This window comes from Falco naumanni, chromosome 2 (assembly GCF_017639655.2).
Source record: "Falco naumanni isolate bFalNau1 chromosome 2, bFalNau1.pat, whole genome shotgun sequence".
NCBI classification, from domain to species: Eukaryota; Metazoa; Chordata; class Aves; order Falconiformes; family Falconidae; genus Falco; species Falco naumanni.
In genome coordinates this window covers 110,431,240-110,453,536 of record NC_054055.1, presented here as the reverse complement: position 1 = coordinate 110,453,536, position 22,297 = coordinate 110,431,240, and the positions used below count along the sequence as shown (strand labels likewise).

The following is a 22,297-nucleotide window of genomic DNA, read 5'->3' as shown; positions in this document are numbered from 1 at the left end:
AACTTCCATGCTTTCCACTAGTAGTTTACTGCATTAGATCTTGTTTACGTGTTTCTTCTGGTCTTCAAAAAACAACATACTCCGCATCTCTGTTTTGGTTTGTTCTGCTTTGTTTGAAGTTGTGGCTAAATAATGCTGGCATCCCTATCTTAGCTAGGTATTCTGCAGCATCCATGCTCCATCCATGAAAGTCAGTTACGTTCCATAAGAACAGTTTTGGCTCAAGGTACCATTGGGAAAAAGTAAATAAGAGCAATTGGCTTGGACTTGAATTGAGGCCACAATTTCTAGGGAAAGCTAATCTATCAGCCGAGCTGCATAAAGAAATCTTTGAATATTGACCCTGCAGAACTTGGTTTCATTTCCTAGCAAATCTTGAGCAAAATTGTTTATCTGATTTTCTAGAGCAGGACTGAGTTACTGGCTTTGTATGAATTTTTGGTTCTCAGCGTATGCTGGTTGCCAAGCAAAACTCCATTGCCTGTAAAATGCCATACGTAGTTTATCTTTTTGCTAAATACCTAAATCAGTATCCCATGATTCTATTATAACTTAGAACGAAACTTACTACAGCTGTTTATTCCTCGGGCTTTTTTTTCTCCATAAATCATGTTATTTAATTTACTTCATTGATCATCTTGTGCCATCACATGCAAACTGCAGCAATTTACTAAAATAGGTCATGAATTTGGCTCCTGACATATAGGTGTAAAGCTGGTATCTCAGCATGAGTTCTTACCTCGCTGGCTAATCTGGGGAGGCATCGGTGTGTGTTAAAGCAGGTTTGCTTCATAGCCGAGCTTGCCACATAAAAAGTTAGTAGTGCACAAATGATTTTAGAAAGGGAAAGCCCCAAAGTACTAAAAATAAAGTTAATTTGATGCTTCCAGATTAACTACAATATGCATTTCTCCTGGATTCAATCTGATCAGCCTGGTTTTCATTTCGTTATGGGAGTAAATATCTGTGATTTCTCACGAGACCATAAAGTACAATCATTCACAAAGAGATAACAGCACGCCAGTGTGCTTTGAAACATGCAGCTGCATTTTGGGTTTGCATGTGCACGAGTCCATTACTTAGGCTCCATTTATTATTTGATATAAAGTACTGATGTACCTACAAAGAGCAACTGTGCTGCTTTGTCCTACACCACTGCAGTAAAAAGCAACTAACTGCAGGTTTTGAACATGTCCTTTGCCCTGAGTATCTTATTAACACTTCAACCTTCGTTGCGCTGTATCTTTTTAATTTTTAATGCAAAACCTCAGATTGAAGTTGAAAGGAAAAGGAAAGTAAATAAGAATAAATAGGAAACAAAGATATTCTGATACAGATATGGATGTATGCACATGCAGATTTTATATGGCATCTAGACACCTAGAGGGAAGGAAGTAACAGTGAAATACAAATGTTCGATGAGCCTGTGTGAGTGCATTGAGAAGTGCAGTCATTAGATTGACACAGAGACAAACATTCACAAAGACTAAACTGAAAATTATTTATGCTTTTTATGTCGACATATAGGTAATGTGGTGTGTAGCTAATAAAGAAAACATTTTGGGTTGGACAATGGTGGAAAGCCCTTGAGTTCATATGCTTATATGTAGGATTCCTTTAATTTCTTAAAGTCATTCATTTGTCTGAAAGGTATCTCTGATATTGTTCTATTTTTTTAGGGTATATGTCTTTGTGCTTGGACTGTGCATAATTTTTACGATTTTGTTTTTCTCAGTTACAGCCCAGTTTCGTTCATAATGTATAATAAACTGCAAAAGGCCCAAATTACACAAAATAAAACATTAACTTTTCCTAAAAATACAAAAAGCAGAACATTCCTGAAGTCATGATTATTGGTTTATTCTACTCTCGCTTCAGGAATTTCACTGACTTCAGGAGTTAACCCCTAAATGTTAATGTATATATAGATTATTTTGATTTGCATTTGCTACTCATCCTTAGACAAATCAATAATAATGTTAATATTTTTTGTAACAGTGAGTACATACGCACTGTGTATCTACACCGTAGAGTAAGAAGGGGGAAAGAAAGCCCCTCAGTTCATTAAAGATGCATCAGGCTTTATTATTATTCAAAAAAGAGGAAAGAAAAAAGAAAAATGGGTGAAGAGGCCATCCTCTGCAGCGTGATAGAAGCTAGGCTCATATAAAACAAGCCAAAGAATTAGTTCCTTCACCAAGGAATGACATGAAACCCTAGCCATGGTAGCTGTAAAAACAGTTAAAGGTCTTCTTTGTGCTCATTAGCACTGCTGTGCTGGTATTCTGTGTTGGCAGCTTTTGGTTCTGCTGAGGCAGTCCTAAAGAAAGTTGTTACCAGCCTATATTCTACAGTTCACAGGCTCTCAAAAAGGACACATTAAAACAGCTAGAATCCCCAGGGCAAGTGGGGAGATTAAGTAGCCCTCTCCCTCGACAGAAGCCCCCACAGACAAAGCCTGGCATTGTGCATTCAGTACACTATCTCTTTCCAGTACTGAACTTTACTATTGTCCTCCCGGATCCTAGTTTACAAAGTGTTTGGGGGACTTTGCGTAACGGTTCACTGGCATCACCATTGACAGCCATCTGAGTGTGGGAACTTTTTTTAAAGGACGTGATGCCCCCGAAATCATTGGCCTGCTCCATCAGTCCTTAAGCAGACGCCAGTGGCAGCGTTTTAGTGTGTGTGTGTGTTGGGGGAGTTGTTCCTCTGCAGTTTTCTTGGAGTCTTATCTTTCACAAGAATACAAATTCAGGCAGGCAAAGCAAACATGGATTAGTTGTTTCCCAAAGGATCAGGCTTCTTTACAACTTGTAACTGTGCTGCAGAGACTGCCATCACAAACACCACAAGGTGCCTTGGAATACTTGTAGAGTTTGGGGGGGGGATAGTAAACTACTGGGGGGAAGTAACGGTACAGCATTAAAGTGCTGCTGTTCCAGTTATAGCAGCCATGGCAAGGACTCACTGCCTACCCTGTTTAGTTCCATGTGCTTCGATGCTGATTTTTTTTCAAAATTATTTTTAGTTAATTTAAATAAAGAGTAACAAAAAGATCTGACCTGATGCTAAGCCCCATCCCTTTTGATATGCTGGTTTTGACTGAAGGCTCAAAGAAGACCTGGTATGAGAGAAGCAGCCTTCCAGGAACCCCAAATTTGGAAAGAATACTGCAGCTGAATCTAGTATGTATCATTCTCAGCTTGTTTCATGCTCTAAACAGATTTACCAGAGGTTCTTTTTCTGATTCCACAAATGTTAGCATTGATGACTGGAAAAGAGAAGAGGATCATTCTGGGCAAAAGCATGTTTAGAAGCAGAGTAAGTTCTGATGAGGAGCACAAGCTTCCCACTTCCCACACAGTTTTCCTGTTTGTCCCTCAGCTGATCTGAGGAGCTCCACCAGTACCTGAGGATACAGAAAGAGTCAAGGTAGCAAAATGCAGAAGGTGTGGAGCATGGTTTCTGTGAGGAGAGGCGTGCAGCAGAAGTGCTGGTGGAGCAGAAGGGAATGGACATTGGTTTGTGTTCTCTGGGGGAAGCTGAGAATACAGTAGAAAGCTGGTGGTGGTAGAAGACCAGGGACAGCGTGGTAGGGTTTGGTAGGAAGCTGGATGTCAATGTTAAAAACCCAGGGTGTGAGATGCCCCGCTCTTCAGTTACCCACACTTGCCTGACATTCACAGCTGTGCGCTGGTAGTATAAGGTGTAAACCGAAGACAAACTGTGGGTTTGCATGGTTTGTATTTACAGTATGGTGGGTGGAGAAAGACTGTGTGTTGACAGGCACATTGATCTTTACATTGGAAAATACTGTGATCACAGTGGAGTTAAATTAAATGAGATTCATATTTATGACTGAGAAAGGGAGGAGGAAAAAGGAAAATGGAGTAAGATTTTCTACGCTTGATGACCATGAAGACAAATCACGGGATCTCAGATTTATCTTTGATAACTGATTCCTGGAGATGAGACAAAAGCAGATATTAGATAAACCTGGACACGGGTATGTATCTTTTCTGTTCTACAAAAGCAAAAATTAAAGTACGCTGCAGAAGATTGTAACTGTTATGAAATCAGTAAATTGAGTAAGCAACTCACAGGGTGATGCTGTCAAGAGAACTACAGAAATACTGAAGCTGAAGTAAACAGTGGAATCTTTCAAATATTTGTCTTTAGTCTGCCCTAGATTACTCATTTTCCTAACCATCCTTGTATGAGAACATGATGTATGGTAGGATTTGGAGATACCATAAATACAGAAGAAAATCAGACATCAATTAGGGAAAACTGTATTGACTATAAGGACTAGCAAAACTGAAGTGGGACTGAGTATGTGAACAACAAGGTCATAAACTAGGGGACTTAGATTATCTACAACAAATTTGAGAATTCTTGATTGTGAAATGATAAAGGAAAACCACCTGAGTGTACACATCAATCACAAAATGACAACTGGTAAACAGTGGTGCAGAAACAAAGCTGAGGGAGAAGGTTTGCTCCCAAAAGCAGTCATTAGGAGATACTCATCAGGGAAAGAGAAGGTAATGGTGAAACACAAAGGTGGTGTTCACACAATGCTAAGAAAAGGCATGAAGTGGCCATCAATAAACCCACCAATTAGAAATAGGCATCTGTGCATCAGAGAAGTAAAATTCTGACACAACCTTAGGGATAATTGGTGCAAAATCCAATGTAAAACATAATTCCTTTGCAGAAAAGTTAATGAGTGAAATAGGAGTTAATGTTTAGCAAAACAGTATTTCCTCTGAAATGATGATTTATCAAAATCGAAACATCAGATGAATGAAAAAAATCAGTTAAAAAGAGAAAATTAAAAAAATACAGTTCTAATAAGACAGGATTGAGTGAGGCAATAAAATTTTCCTTTTTAAAACACTTCACGTAGAACTTAATATGTACTTTAGTAGTAAAGACAAAATTAGAGAATGTCCTCTTCAGCAACCACATACTTCAGACTTTGTATATTCTTTTGATTTGGCTCCTGAATAGGAGAAAAACACAGAGTTGCAACATTCCTTATGAAGCCCTGAGTACAATTTCCACACTGCCCTAGCAATTCTGCTAGGAGCAGCAGGTTTGTGGATGGCAATTCTGCCGGCAGCAGTCAGAACCGGGGGACTACTCTCTGGCCTCGGTCCAGCTTGCTGCAGATTCCCAACTGAATAGATGGCTGTGGTATTTGGGAAAAAATAGTGCATTGCTTTTAAGAGCATGCAGTGCAGTGGAGAGCACTAGCTGGCTGGCTGCTCGGGGGGAGAGCTGACTCAAAGCAGCCGTTTGAAGGCAGGTGGTGTTATTGTGGGCACGAGGAGAACCACCAAATGAATGCTTCCTCGAGGACATTCTGAATCAAAGGGTCTGTTATAAGACTCCCCAGGCATCTAGCCATTATGTCCGTGGTCTCTGCAAATTTTTAGTCTGCGAGTCCTGTGTAAAGTCATGACTACAGGATAATAATAGGAATTCTGTAATTTCAAAATAAACTGTTCTTCAGAGGTTCTTGTTTATTAATACATTAGTGGTATGGAAAATTAACTTGGTCCTCTTCTGTAGATACTTTGTCTTCTTTCGTACATGTTCCTGTGAGGGTATACTTATTTATAGGCTCATAAATAAAAGCTTAAACTGGTATTAGTTAGAAAATATGTCACCCCTGATCTTGAAACTAATTGGTTTATATGGACTCTGTTTAATTTGCATAATTTCCTCAGCATGATGTCTTTACTCTTCTTTCATTTTAAAGGGGGAAAAAGTCTTTTTTTCAATACTGAATGGAGAATTTTAAAAAATAAGCCTTCCAGTGATTAAAGGTTAGGTGTAATGTTTCATCTTGTACTAAATGGATCTATTTCTGTCACATACTTTGAGACTCAGATTTTAGTCAGAAGCCAAAAACATTATTCATAGACATGGATCCTTGTTAAAGAAGCGTTAACCTTGCTTTACCCTTTCCACACCAGGGTTGTACAGCAAAATGTACATTCTAGTGGGTCCTTAGTTCCCTGTGGCAATTACTGGAGAAAAATACACTAACTGGTGGGTCACTAACACCTGGCTGGGTTCCCCCACACCAGATGAGAGGTTATCTCACCTCCCTCCTTACAGCTGCCTAAATCTTTCTAAACACTCACCATTTAAGAGTATAACTCCAACCACATTTCTCTAATGAAATAAGCCATTTGTTGCATTTGCAGTGTTTCTCAGTAGGCTATAGCTGGTGCCAAAGCAGTTGTTTTAAGCAATCAATAATTTCAGACCTCCTATTTGTGGCTAGCAGTAGAATTTGGTTCTACTTAGCAGTGGCACTTTTCATTTAAATTACCTTTAGAAGAACTAAATCTCCAAAATCTGAGGTTTAGAAAGGAAAATGTATGTAGCCCCGAATTCTCTGATGCTTTTCATTGCTTTACTTTAAAGTGTATTGACATGTTCTAGCACTAATAAAAGGGTGTATATTTTATTTCCAGGACTTGCCACAAAATGGTAGTACAAATAATGAGCGAGTGTGGTTCTGTTCCACATGGAAGTGAAGTTATGCAATAGCACACCCATTTCTTTTATAAGGAAGCAGAGTGACAAGAGTGGCACTGCTTGTTAGCTAACTGATACTTTGCTTTTTGCTCTGTTTTTAATATTAGCTACTATTAAGTCCATGATGACCACAGTGTATATACACAAGAAAAAAAAAGGCCAAGAGTTGTTGAACAACTCTCCTGTGTCTTGTTAGCTCAAATGTGAAATATTGCTCTCATTCATTGTTGGAATATAAACCATACGACCTGTTGTCATGCGGTCCTAATATGAACATTCCTTGGTTTACCTGAAGGAATAAAACACGTATTAAACATGTAATTTTGTAAGTGGGCTATTAGGCCTGTATGCAAATGGCAATTCAATGTGATATATATAGATCATGATGTAAAATTTGATTGGTGTTTAAGAAGGTAAACTGTGATCTCTTAGGTCTTATCCCAGTCCTGAAACAATCCTTTTTATTACTGTCCTAAGCAATGTACTAGGCTGCTGGGCAAAAGTCTTTCTCTTTATACAACCTGCCTGCCTCACTGACATTGTTAGAAAAGCAGATTAGGAAATGGCAGAAAATAATGAAGTAAATGAGAAGTATTACCACTGTAATTTTGGAATATGAATTGAAAGTGTGAAAGACCAGTGTAGCAGAAGAGACAAAAGTGACTGATTCCTCCTTTAGTTAATCACCTTTTGTTAGGTGGAGGGAAAAATGCAAACTTGCGCTATAGGCAGTGCAAAGAAATGCTCACCCAGACACCACTGCTTCAAGGGAAAATCTTTGAAAGGGCTAGGTTAAAAACAGCCAATATGCCATGAATTGGGGATTAAATTACATTGATATCAATGGAAATCAGTACAGTCAAGGTGAGAAGATTATGCAGGAATACAGCCAAACAGAAAGTGGATGGACATATATAGAAGTACATGTGGTCTGGATGTCTGGTTCTCGCTAATAGGTGAATAGTATTGCTCAGAATGTAGGGATCTATGGCAAATCCTGACTTCAGGACAGTGTGTGGAAATCTGTTTTGCAGTTTGGTACAAAGGCAGTTTAGTTGGCCAAGTTTCATGCAGTTTGACCAGCATGTTGAAATTCAACAAAGCAGCAGCAAGTCTCAGCATAAACAAACTGAGAGTGAATAAATTAAATACTCATTTTTCTCATGCATCTCCTCATGTTGCAGTCCAATTAGAAGTCAGGTTTGGCACTGATTTCTGGGGTTTTGTGCTAGAAAGGTAACAATGAAATCCAAATACCTTGATTTTTGTTCTGCTATTGCAAAACACAAATCATGTAACGTATATTAATCCGAAAGTAGTATTGCATAAACATACAAAAGCTGAAAAGTAGCTCTGTGACATATTTGTCACTGTGCTAGGACACATGCATGATGCTGTGATAAACACTCTACAAAGCACTTGTTAAGACAGCCCTTACCCCGCAGGAATTTGCAGCCTGGGAGACAGAGAGAGATAAGATAAGATGCACCTGGTAACCAAGAAGTGATGCTATTTACATTTTTCTTTTCTGTTTGCTTTCTTTTCCCAGTGTTTCACCCCCTGTTTTATAATGAGGTGCTGGATTGGTTGATGTGACACTTTTGAGTCTCTAGGAAGAATCTGATTGAAGAGGAATGGTGGCTGGCACTGGGCTTGGGAAATCATACTTTACAACTTAGGCAGCAGCGAGGAAAATAGAAAGACAGTGATGACTGGAGATGATTCTTAAGGCCCAGTCCCTGTCAAACACTCAGCATTTTGACTCCTGTCAAAGATAATAAGGAAGGGAGTATTATTCAGAAAGGGATAGGAAGTCCTGTGTGCTCAGAGGATATTTTTTTTCTATTTAGATATTTAATGCATAGCCCACTCCTTCTCTCAACAGTGCAGTCTTTTGATGAACAGCAAGTAACTGTCATAACACAGGAATAAGAACTCAAGTGGTGCTGTTGCTAAAGATTTTCATTTACCTTGATAGCATCCAGACTAGATATGAGGCCTTGTTTGAGTTCCCAAATGTCATTAGGTTTCTCAGGGTTATTGCTATGCTACTAGACTTGCCAAAGCTATTCTAATCCTTTCCACTTCTCATTAGAAGTTGCTGTCACTTTTTCCCAGCTTCTGTATCTGCCTGTTCCCTGGTTTCCTTCAAAATATTCCATCTGAACTGTCTTCAGCATTATTTCCTGCATTTCCTCTCCTTCACTTTTCCCCTTATCTCCTTGTAGTAGCATAGTATCATCATGTGAAACTCACGGCCAAGTTTTCTGATTCATTGTGCCCACTCCTACTCCCTTCTCTTAGTGAGCACTTTGTATGGCTATACCTTGCAGCATCTGCCACGTCACACCGTACATTTTCCAATGTGTTCTTTGTCACCTGCAAAGGTTTTTAGTAGTCTCAGTTATCTTCCCATACTTCAATTAATTTTGTTGGTGATACTGAAAAATAACAGGCTTACCTCACCTGAACCTCTGTGTTTTGTTTCGCTGTTTCAAAAAAGTTTGCTTTTGTTATCTGAATCGATTTGGTTCCTGTTCTCCTCCCCCAGTTTGAAACTGTCCTTCCCAATGAGAAACGAAAATAATATCTTTGGTTCTTCTGCCTCCCCTGCTAACAGCCCACTCCTGTAAGAAAGTGGAATAGGCTTGAATATATAGCGCGGGCTACAGCTTTGCAATAAATTCTTAACAATTGTAGTATAAGAATATGCAGTGATACTCAAACAGGTAAGGCTGTGATACCCACCTCCCAAATACTTACTGTATAGTTCAAGTGTAGTCTGCACAGACTAATAACAACATGCTTTTATGCTTGGTTATTGTAGCACAGTAGATGGCAATGATTATGAATCAGGTTGAATGTTATCCAGATGCACTATAGCTGTTCAAGTACAATATTTATGATAGTTTTGAAATGGTATAATATCTATAGCCAATCTAAAAACTCTTAAACATGCATTCAAACATGATTAGCAGTAATTTATCTGAACAGAACATGAACAGATAAGCACCTCAATTGACAAAGTTATACTCAAAGCAAAAAAGAATTTGATTAATATAAAGCACCTGTACTCTTTAAATCATTTTAAAGGTGGCATGTGTTTTCTTACGAGATTAAATCTATGTAGTATCAGTGTTTTATCTCTGCTCTGTGTGTCTGATAATCTCAAAAGTAGTATAAAAGACGCATACAAAGGAATGGATTTGAAAGAAGACACAGAAAGTTAGCAACACATATGTTTTCACAACAGCATTTTAACCATTTATCTTAAGAGCTTTGGAAGAATTTGTCCTTGGCTTTGAAAACAAACAGTAAGAATTAAACACTTACTTGGGTGTTAAAACTCAAAAGATGTGAAAACAGTAAAGCACGAGGCAACTTCTTATCATCATCACACTTCATATGTACTATACAGAACACAGGAGAACACAAGGAACTCTGTTGCTTTCCATTTAGAATAGCCGGATTTATTATTCTTTTCTTTCCCTGCTTAGTGTCTAATGTGTAGCATGTTTGGAGAATAAGACTTGATTTTGATGCTCATATTTCACAGATTCATTACAATTTCTCTGTCATCTTCTCTAATTTCAAAGAAAAATGCATGTTCCAAATCGGGGCACGAGAAGCAACGTTGCCCCTGATAAAGGATCTCCTGCAGTTCCACGGTCATGAAAATAAAAAGCCCATCTTAGAAATTTTTACTGGAAGAATTAATAGTACCATCATGTGCCCTGCTTGCTTAATTAGACTATTGATGCAACTTCTGCACATTGACAATATAATTTCTATAAGCCAAGAAGTAATGCAAGTTCATAGGAAAACATTAAAAGATTTTTTTCTGTTGATAGACTATTATGATACTCAACACCAAGAAGCCAGCCACCTTAAAGCAAGAGGGATTCAAGACTTCTAATAGAGACACTGACGCAAGATCTTAATTGCACAGACAGTTCATTACGGTTTCTTTCTGAAATACAAGAATGGGTAAATGACAAATGGGACAAAGAGAAAAAGCACACACATTGTGTACATGTCAGACTCAACAGAAGTCCTGCACTATGGCTTGACCAATTTCCTCTTGTACTGCAAAACGGCTGGCCAAGTGTTTGTCTGTTTGTCTTTGCATAATATTATAAGTAATGTAATGGTGGCAAAGGAAACTGCAGAGTAATTAGTCCATCCCTTTCTTGCTGCCACTTCAGTTTTTAGTTCATTTATGTATGCATACAGATGATATATAATTTTACGTGGAAAAAATCAAGGATTCAGATGATTCAGTTGGCTGATGATTCAGCCAAACTACTCAGATCCAGATCTCTTAGAAGTGTCACAGCTTCTTCACAGACCGTGTCTACAGCAAAGGCTCCTAACTCAAAGACCTCGTTAAATATATCTAAAGCTAGATATTGAAAACGCCTTTGTGTGAACATCTTTTCCAAACAGAAGAAGGTTCACTCAAGTGGACCTCTAGTATTACCTGTAAGGATTGGATTTATCTTGCCTCACTTCAGGTGTACGAAAATTTGTTAGGCCAAGTCTAAACCAATCATGTAGTAAGATGGTAAAAACAGGCGCTTCCAGAAGATGCTTCATCGGTTCTATGATCAGTGTTAAGATCCATCCATTAAAAAGCCTCTGGAGTTGCCCACTTTTCTGTGTTGGCTGTAGATGGAATAAGGACAGAACTCGCTTTCAGACAGCTGACCTTTGAAACACTATTCCCAACCAGGTACATAGAAGTCGTTAGTGCAAAAAAGAAAGTGCTCTACAAATTTCCACTTTGGCTTTAAGAAAAACATTTGAAAAACACACGAATAAACAAATGATCTTTGAATTTTCTGATGGAGATGATGGCTGATATTTATGTTCACAGAAAAGAAATCTGGGTTCAACAGAACAGGTTCTCTTTGGAGCCCTGGGCTCCACAGAACTGTACTGTATGTGATGTTGCAGACATCGATAAACTCTGGTTGGGACCCAGTGCTATACTTTCAATCACTGGATAAGGTTGTGAGTTTGAAGAGTATAGATAATACTGTAAATACAGGATTTTTTCTGAAGTTTCTTCTACTAGTTTCTATACTATTTGCAGAGTCACTAATACAGCATTTCTGCCTTCCTGTTTCCAATGCATGGAAGGGGGGGTGGGGGTGGTGGTGGGGAGAGAGAAAAAAAAAAAGAAAACAAATTGGGGAAATCACCTTACTGAGAAGAGCTCTTATTCTCTATATTCTGCTAATTCTTGAGACTAGCGATCACATTTGAAGAAATGTGGCAACTTCTCTATTTTTTATTTTAGGAAGCAAAAAAAATATTCTAATTTTAAGAATATAATCCATTTAAGGGGAGTTCTCCTTTGGTTTTAGTAGAAGCGGTGTTGTAAAACTAACACCACTGAAATTTTTGGTAGTGTTCAATTTAGGTAGTATGGTATAGTTTCATTTCTGACAAACATTTTCCTACTCAATGTGCTGATTCCACAAGAACACATTCTATCCTTGTTTTACTCTCTTCCCCCTGACACCAAGTCCCACATGAAAGCATTCCAACTTTATTGCAGATTATCAAATTGAAATAAACGGGATCTCTCATTCTAAAATGGGAGAAGATGAGAAACATTCTCTGGCATATGTCTGTTGCCTTGATTTAACTTACAAATTCATAGCCTACTGACAAACGCTTCTTTGTCTGATGGTGTGGGTTTAAGTTTTGTAGTAAGTTGGAGAGTGTATGCATTTTTACATATGAAGTTTGCTATCAACACTACTCAACAGTGTAAAACTAAGATAATAACATAGAAATACAAACCTTTCTTAATGTTGTACCTTCCAAGAAAATGATTCTTTGTATCCCAGTCTTAAAAATGCTGCAGCAGAAAGATTATACAATCTGACCATCATCAAACATTATCTGATGTCACTTTATACTTCAAATAGTTCAACTTGACACTCTGTTTGGTTTACTCTTTGCTAAGATGGAGGTTTTACCCTGAAATGACCTCTTTGGCTTTGCAGTGAATTGTTTTAGTAAACAGATGGATCATTTGACTCAAAGAAAAAAACCCTAAAATATTCATTTAGGTCTGCAAATCATTTCTCTGAATGGGAACAGTAAATTCTAAGTGCCTGAGGCTTCAAACCTTTCAGGAGTTGGAATTCTGCATGAAATTGGGCTGTTAGTGTCTTGCCTTTATTTTATGTGATTTATTCTTTGTACTCCATGAAGCTGCATACTAGAAAACCTTTAATTACTTATTTCATGGAAACATTTGAGGAGTTGTATTTGTTTCACTTTATTGGCAGCTTTGCTGAGCAACGTGTGATTGTATTTAGTACAACTGTGTCACATATTTCATTAAAGAATTTGTTTTCCAATCTTACTTGTAATCAACTGAAGACATTACTTCATTGAAAGGTATGAAAATCTCCTTAACTTTCATAATTAGGAACATAAGTGTAATCAGCTTGTGTTGTAGTCTATAAACCACAAACTGAAGAGGTGTCAAAGGAGTAACCCATTCCCATTTTGTGGGTATGAACTATCACGTTTTGGATCTATGTTCATTTTTGTCAACAGAATAGAAAAGAATTTTTACAAGCTGTAGTATGGTTATAGCTGCAGACACAACTAGAACCCTTTCAATTAGTTGGCATATATAAAATCTTTTAAATGTTGATGTTGATTTCCTAGATAATTTAGTTTAGTATCAGTTACATGACTTGTAACATTTAAGATAGAAAAGACCACCTGATTAACAAATATAATCTTATAAAAGCCATATAAATGTCACACATTTAACCCCTGTACTGGGCTCCATATGACATGCTTGTATTTGCTTAGGCTTCCAGAAAAGCACTTTTTCTTAATTTGCAGGGATCAAGAAACTTCTTCCCTTGACTTTTCAGTACTATGTTATTTTAGGTGGTTTGTAATAATAATAACAAAAAATTATTTGTAAATATTGGTTCTAGAAGCTGTATCTGATTTCAAAAGGAGAGCTGTATTTTGTATGTTTTATTAAACTTGTTAACAGTTAGGCATAAGTGCACCCAAAAAGCTGTTTTTATCTTGTTGTTTTTTTCTGTGAGTACAAAATACAATGTTCCTAGTTTTTCCAGGATTTGACAGAAACCAGACTTTATATTGCTCCAGAAGTCATGACCTCAAGCCTCACGAGGTAGAATTGTTCTGCTCTTATTTAGACCTGGCAGTTGAATGAGTGGGCAGAATGTAAGTATTTTGTTGTTGTTTTCTATATAGACCTAGATCCAGCTTTATGGAATCTCAGTCTGACTTCGGGATTGACACCTGTGTAGCAAAAGGGCATTGAAGAGACAAGGGCTGTCAGTTTTCCTTTCTGCCTGCTGCTGTCAGTGTGTGCTTGGTTATGAGATGCAGGGAAGATTGCTATGCCACGGCAATGGCTGCCAGCGCGGGAACAGCTTAAGTTTACACTTTACCAAGACAGCTTTTTTTCCCTAGAACTGAGACCTTTGCTCTATTTAAAGTATCATGGCAAGCGTGGGAGCATTTGGGCGAGGATATTACATGATTGCTACACTTTAATTACAATGTTAAAGTGCCGCAAAACTCTGTGTATTTTTGTGGGCCAAGATTCTAGTAATTAGTTCTCTCCTCTCTGTAAGAGGGGTTTTTCACTGTATGCTTACTTCAGCCTCTTCACTGTTCACGTGAGAAATCAATGTAAAATCAATAGATAATCCTGAATCCAATAGGTAACAAAAGAATATGCTATTTCTTCAAGATGTCTTGTTTTAGCCACTGGAGTCAATGCTAACCTCTTTAGAAAGAAATCGTTACATATACTTGGGACTAACATTACCTGTAATACTGTATTTAATAGAGAAGAGCAGAGAAAAGAGACAATTCAAGAATGTTACTTTTAGTAGACGACGTTGGACAATGTTTTCTAAAAAACCAATAAAGCAAGTGTCACAAAGGCTAGGCATCACATTATTTCACCGACAGGAACTCCGATCACTGATCAGACTGTTTCCTGTAGTGATTATGTTAAGTTTAAAACCCAAACAAAATAAAACCAACTACAATCCACATCAGAGCAAAGCAGATTTCAGAGAACCACATTATGCTCTTTAACATTTATCTCCCCTGTTGTCTTCACTGTGGCTTAAATGACGTGGACAGAGATAGAGCAAATATTAAAATGTTGGGGAAGAAAACAAACGGACTTCAGCTTTTCATACGTACCTGAAAAGTAGCAGTCATGCCTCCCACACCTGCTCTCAGGCAGTGGGTTGTCACCTCAAGCCACTGCCAGCTTAGGATGCAGCAGATCCATGAAACTAAACCCCTCTAAGGATTACCCTAAATCCACACAATAGTCTTGAGTGCTAATTTTTGCCTTTAATGTGTTTATTACCACATCAACATGTATTCACCATTTGGATCCAACGCCGTTATGTCACATAGAAGCAGAATGGTTTTGCCTTCTGAAACGATGTTGTCTCAAAACAATATGATGTCACCTATTGTGTAACGATTTGTCTCATGAAAGCAATTTAGACTATGCAAACCCATATTTCTGTTGCACTAAAATTGTCTGGGTTTCGATTGTGAAACATACTGTGAGCTCAAACATGGAGTAGACAGGCTGGTTTTGAACAAAGGCAGCTCTCCGGAGAAATGCATGTCCAAACTGTAATCAAGGAAATCCTTCATGTCTCCTGTTAATTGGTGATTTGCCCTGCATATCTGATGGGAAGATTTCTGGCTTCAAGCAAAAATCTCTTTCAAGGGATTCTTAATAAAGGTTTAAGGCTGGGATTTTCAAGAATACCAAAGGGATTCAATGGCAGTTGAACATCCCCCTCTGCAACACACTTTTGAAACTCTCACACGCATTTCCAAGGTACCACATTCAGGACAGGTTTATAAATCTGTGCTCACACAGAACTGAAAGACATATCCCAGAACATCCTAGACCTTCTTTTTATCAGTACTTCTATCAAATTAAGGCAATTTTAACCAAGCCACTATGAAATACAGACTTCAAGTGATATAGCACTTCAAAAATAATTACTTGATTAATCTTGCTGCACAGAATGTGTTTGGTATTTATTCATGGAAAGTATTAACTCCTTGGGAATGGGTAGCATCTCACTAAGTTTTCTGTAAGATAGTAGTAAGTTGGGAAGGAAAAAAACTTAGTTGATTTTCTGTATTTTCTTCTTCCCGTGTATTCATGCCATAAAGGTATTGGTGCAGGATTCTTCAGTACATGTATATTTAACTGTCAAAATTGTCATTCCCATTTTCTTAAAAGCTATTCAAAATACTGACCAAGAGCATCATGTAAGTCCTAGTGCCTATATTCAGTTCGTTGCTTGAACAGTGGCTTCAGTCTGTGGTTATTGTCATGGGTTGGCTGGGTAAAATATAAGCCAAAAACTTTGAAATTCCATTTGAAATACTGAAATCTAACATGACCATTCTGATAAGACTTTCAGTCTTGATATGCTAATGCAGAATTAACTTTTTGAAGTTAAATGGACATCAGTTGATGCTCTTAATTTTTTCTTTCTTTAGCCCTAGAATTTTCCACAGGATTTTGAGAATTTAGCAAATATTCTTTCATAAGAAATACCAAAAGGTCTTGACAACTTTGTAAAAAGTTTATATCCAATTTGGTATCGTTTAAGATCAATTTGGCTGTTTTTACTTAAAAGCCTCTGTAGAGTCTCACCAGCCTAGGGTACTGGTAGAAGTTCATAGTAGTGTGAACCCTCAATCTTTAAACCCCTTTATACCTCTTTAAAAATCACCTAAAATGGGTATCTAAAGTGCTTTTACCAGGTTAATACCAGCAGAGGGCATTACAGCATAGTTCACTAAGACATAAAAACTTGCTGGAAACAATCCAGACAGGAACAAAGTACGTTGGAGGTTTGATAAGTAATTTACTGAAAGACATGTAGACTCTTTAATGATCACATTGAACTGATTGAGAGGATTTCCCCATTATAATGATAAAAATCAGGTTTCTAAAACCTCATTCGCTTCTTTAAATCAAAATGTCAATGTTGCAACACGAGTAGTGTTGCGTACCAAAATATGTTGCAAAAAGAAAGCATGTATTTTTTCTTAAAAATTGGGGTGAAAGTTTAGAATTTTACAATTAAAAATAAAATTGTTCCTAATGAGAACCAACTGAATATGTTTGAATGAAATCTCTCCAACTTCTATTCAGCTGAACAGCTTCCCCTACCAGTTAAGAAGAGGTCCCTTGGCAATGTCATATTTTCATGGCAATATGCAAAGTTTCAATATTGCAAACCCTCACAATGCCACAGCAATCTCCCCTGGCCTGAGGTTGTTGTCTTTATGTAAGACTATTAATTTTGAATACAGAATGCAGAAAAGCGAGTTTCCCAGCTCCATTATTAGGAAGCAACATTTAAAAATGTCCATGAAAGCTAAAACCAAAAATGATTTATTAAATAATGCAAAATTATCATGAATACTTTTCTGCGTGCATATGTGTTTATAGGTGTAGATTTAGAATTAGATTTTTGGCACATAACGTTTAGTGTCCTGCTGTTGCTTTTCTACTTACCCATGTACAACTTAGAACTACAAGGATCCTATGTGGAAGGAGTAGATCCTGGGTAGTATCTTCCACTGTTGTGGTCTAGAAAAACTTCACTTGAGACTTTCTTTGGTCTGAGTATTTATGTAGTCTGATATTACTATCTGAAATGCCATACTGGCATGGTGTCCTTCCAGCATTAAGATTTAAAGAGCAAGTTTTTTGTTCTTGCATTCTTTCAGGTTGGCTATGAGTCCACGCAGATCTGACTCTGCCCTCCAGCTAAAAGTAGGACGTTTCTTCATAAGTATAGTTGAGGGACAATGCAGGTAAACTGTGTTTACTCAGTAACAACTGAGGAAACACAAAACTTGTCCTTTTATATAAGGGAGAAGGGCAAGTTCTTGACTTTTTATTTGAAAGCAGATTGCTGTATGTTTTAGGCATTCTCTAGCACTCAGTGTGTAATTTACTCTTGCATCTTCTCTGTTAAGAGGTGATAGGAGAGAAAACTGCAGTTGTATACCTATGTGATCCTTGCTCAAGGTCGTGCTTTCTACCTGTGAAAACACCATTACGGTGTAACACAAGTGATCCTCTGACCTGCTAGAGGCAATGAGCACTTCACAACCTTTCACAAGCATACTATTTTTCAAATGTTCTTCTTTTATGCCAGTACAGTTTTTTCGAGAGGAGCAGCTGCTAGCTTTAAATTAAATGACAAAATCCCCGGGAAGAAGAGGAGGAACACGCTGACGGCATGTCTACACAGTCAGGAGCAGATACTTAAGTGCCTGCTCCTCGCACACAGCAAGCCAGGCACACAGAGCCAGCTGCAGTGCAGCAGCCATATAGCCATGTTATTATAGTAATGAGCCTGAGCTAATAAGGCCTGTTGAGACACAACCTGTGTTAGCTCAGGCTTGGCACTATGATAGCATATTTACTCAGCTTCTGGATTGGAGTTGGCTCGTGTCAGGCCGTCTCAGAGAGTGGGAGGAATAGCTGTGTTACTGGATGCTCCTAACTATGTAGACATACCCTGACAGATTTGTCCTTTGGGAGGTTTTAAGGAGAACACATGCAAGACCAGTTTTCTTTTTAATGAAATATTTAGCTGAGGCCCAAGGCCTTCCCTCTAGTTTGTTCTTCGGTTTGGCTTTGTTGTTTTTGTCTTTTTATTCTGAAGGCAGCCTGACCTTCAGTGAGAAACGAGGTGTATGCTGTATGGGAGCCTGGCACTGCTGTTTCCTGCACAAAGCTGGAAGGAATTATATTAAAATAAAATAGCCTGCTGGATGAATGGGTATACAAGGCTCATCGACAGCATCCTCTCCCTCAGCAGCAATCCTTACTTGCCCTGCAGGTTTTGTACTTTTATCAGTGTCTACTACAAAACTTCACAATATACAACACCTGGGCACTTCTCACCAGAATCCATTAGGACCTAGACCAAAAGTTTTGAGGGGGGAAAAAAAAAAAAAGCAAAAAGAAAACCCCAAAATAAATGTTTCTAAGGTCCAGAAAACATTTAGTATCTAGCAGACTAAGATGCTTTTGATCAACAGAACTCTATTCTCTGTTTTGAGGGTGAGGTATTTAACTAATATATTTTCCATTTTTTTCCTTCATTTCCTATCTCAAAAAGTAGCAGTACTTTGGGTTTACTTGAACACTTGAAATACATTTATACAAAATTTTGGTTTGGTAATTAAATTAACTAATATACATTTTTACAGTTCTCTTGAAGTGTTGGCTTTGAGAGCTTTTACTATGGATAAGGATTGCTGGGGTCTTTATACCTTTTCACCTAGGGTATTTTGCAAGAAATTTTACATTGTCTGTATGTATTCCGTATATGCAGAAAAGGCTAAGCTGGGCTAGCCCTTACACACAGAGGAAGGCAGTTTTACTTGTTCATTAAAACAGATATATTACCACTTCAAGAAGGATACTGCCAGCAAACCGTACCGCTAGTATAAGATTTTGGCTGCTGGTTCAGTAGTATGCTGTGTCTGCTGACAGCTAGTGCTTCTGACACCAGCAAATAAGCATACCGTCATGGGGCAAAGACTTCCTCCCCTTCCAATGCTGGTCACACACTGAAAAATTTGAGGGGGTGCAATAAAATGTATGCTCTAGGCACTAAAACAGGGTGTCTCTATCATTTATAGTTCCATGTATTTTTTGCTTCTTCTACTCAAGGGCAGAAAGCAATATTAAAAACATAGTGAGCATTTTTTTAATTAAAAGAGGTTAAATATATGGGAACAGATAGGCTTTCATTATGCAATTATAAATTGTATGCTGGTTATTTTAAATTTCAACATGCAATTGAAATTGTACTGGGTGAGCTAGCCTGGGTGTCTGCTTCACATTTGACTGAGTTAATTCACTGCAGGTATTCAGTTCTTAAGTGGTGTCTGCTTTAAATATGTGCAGTAATTCAATCAAAGAAATAAGATGGATAGTTTATGTAATCCTTTTCATCTCCAGATTGCTAAGGTTAACCTTAACTATTCATGAATTATAAATGCATACAGCAATCTCAAACTAATACATGTAAAAAACCCTTTTTTGATGGCCTGTTGAAAACCATGGAACAGTTCCTTCTTTTAAAATATAATTGGTGGAACTTACAGGCACTGTATATCATTTCTTCCACTTATTTGTAATCTTAAACAAAAGTTTTGTGCAACTCATTTAAAATGGTCATCTGTGGTAATATTAAACCTCTCCTCTGAGCCAAGAACATAGGTAATTTTCCTTTCAAAATTTTGGATGCATCATTCTTACAGCCTTTTGCAGTGCCAATAGATTCTGTGACATGAATGGGAAACCAAAGGCTGATATTACAGAACAATAACGCTCTGTTGTAAGCCTTCACAATTCCTGGAGTAATTAAATAAAGAAAAAAGAATCCTTTTTCTTTCGTTTTGTTAGTTCATTCAATGCCATTTGGATGTTTTTGCTTGTTAGTTCTCTTACAGGCAGTCCAAACAATCCACTAGGTGACACCCTCATACTCTCCCTATACTCTGTATAGAAACAAGGAGATAGCGTGGCTCATTTGTTAAACATTTGAGGCAAATACTGAGATTTCAGGGACAGGTCTCTCTTTGTTTAGTAGTATCAGAGATAACACTGTTATTTGTAATAAATACTGTGCTGTTTGTATATAAATAACATATTAAGCAGATTAGCATTCTGTCATTAACAGGAACAAAACCGCAGAGCAGAAGTTGTATGCAATATTTTTTCCTACAAACATTGTTAAAAAGCGCTTGAGCTAGTCTGCTGAGTAGACTGAATAGAAAATAATGCCCTTAGCATATTTTACTGGGGGAACAGAAGGAATATAGCTTCAGTGATGTTTTGGTTGGTTTTTTGGTGGTGGTGTTTGGGGTTTTTTGGTGGTTTGTTTTTGGTTTGTTTTTTTTGGTTTTTTTTTTTTTTTTCCGGTGGGGATGTGCTGTAGCATCTCTGAAACAGAAATGAAAAAACACATTCACTGCGAATGTAAAGGAGTATTAAAAGACAAACTTCAATGAAATTTTGCATGTTTATGCCAGTGGTGAATTTTTCTTGTAATTCTTTATGTTGATAATGATGCTTTATAAATCCTGTGAAGAAAGGATCTTTTGTCATGTTATTTTTATATGCCTAGCATAATGAAGCTTGAGCTTGTTTACTGTCTCTGTCTATGAATTCAACACAGCAAATAAAACCTTATATTTTATTGATAGTATTCCTTACTCTGCAATGACTATAAGTACTATTCTAAACATTGTACATTGCAAAAGGTGCTAGAAGTCTGAATTCACTAGTGGTGTAATTAAGAGTAACATCAAAGAAATATGAGTTACATCCGAAAATTAAGGTAAATAAAAGCAAAATCATGTTAAGGCCCTAACAGTCAAATACAAGAAAATAATTCATTTGAACTACATGTTTAAACAGTAACCTGCCAGGTCAAGAAAGACACAGAAATTGACTTATATGGCCATGGAAATCATAATATTTTTTGTGTAGTCATAATTATCCCAATTAATTATATGGCAACTGTAGGTTTTCAAGTTTTTGCCATCCATGCACTTTTTATATTCAGATACACTTCACAGTGCTCCTTCTAACAACTTCACTTTCTGTTTACCTCTAACGTAGAAAAATCCATTTTTTTTACCACTGAAACCTGCAAAAAACTACTGAAATTATATTCTTCTGCTGTCATGTATGTTTATTGACTTCAGTTAGGATTGCTACCATGGGTTAGGCCCATAATGCACTTAGAGACACGTGTAAAGAGAGAGATGTATAGCTCCTTCCATTTTTCCATTTAAGTGCAATTTTTAATGCTTACACTTAGAAATAAGACTTTTCATTGGTTTTTTTTAAGACAGTTTGCTGAATTATCAAACAGGTCACTTCTGTGGTGTCCTAAATATTCTGGGAAGAATTGGTTTTTGAAACTTAGCTATATCTGATAGAACAATGGCAGGAGTACAGTGGACTAGTTAAGTGGGTACCTTTTTAAAACAAGTATTACATTATGAGGGTGGCATAATGTGATACAGTAATTTAAACATATTTTAGATTATAGCAGGTAAATAACTAACATTAAAGTGATTAAGAGATTAATTGGAGGGGAAAAAAAAAAGAACACCAAGGACACAACACATGGAATTTCATGAGTTACTATGAGCGAACGTGTGTGCATTGGCTACTTTTGTAGGAATCGAATCTATATGGCAGATCACATGAAAGCAGACCTAAACCTGGGAGGGATGTCATGCACATCTTGACAAAAACCTGTGAAAATAGTTCTAGTTTGAATAAATTGTACGTACAGACATCCTCATAGTACTCTAATTGGTAATACTAACATTGCAGCCTTATCTGAACAAGTTCTCTGTGATGTTGATGGAAGCTTAGTTTTAGCATATAGAATAATGTTATTGATTTAGTCATCCTCCCTCATCTGCCAGCCTCAGAATGCTCAGAATCGTAAACTCTGTGCACTTATGCAGACATGTGCACGTGTGTTCATATAATACTATACACACACATGCTCATAGCTATTTCTGGCAGCCAGCTCCTGGAGATAACCGGAAGGCTACATGGTAGTTTTAAGATCAGGAAGGTAAGAGTCATTTGAAGTTTAAAAAGGTT

The 22,297-nt window shown here is 37.4% G+C and overlaps 1 long non-coding RNA gene across 2 annotated transcripts in view; it reads right to left on the bottom strand.

The window, feature by feature from the left end:
- Positions 1 to 22,297, bottom strand: part of LOC121083040 — a 33,590-nt gene that overhangs the window by 5,727 nt on the left and 5,566 nt on the right. The window contains exon 3 of one of the 2 annotated variants that reach the window (XR_005826223.1): positions 9,025 to 9,185. This is a non-coding gene — a long non-coding RNA (uncharacterized LOC121083040). Of the gene's footprint in view, positions 1 to 9,024; positions 9,186 to 9,937; positions 11,224 to 22,297 lie in introns of those variants that run through there. The other variant, XR_005826224.1, reaches the window with a different exon arrangement.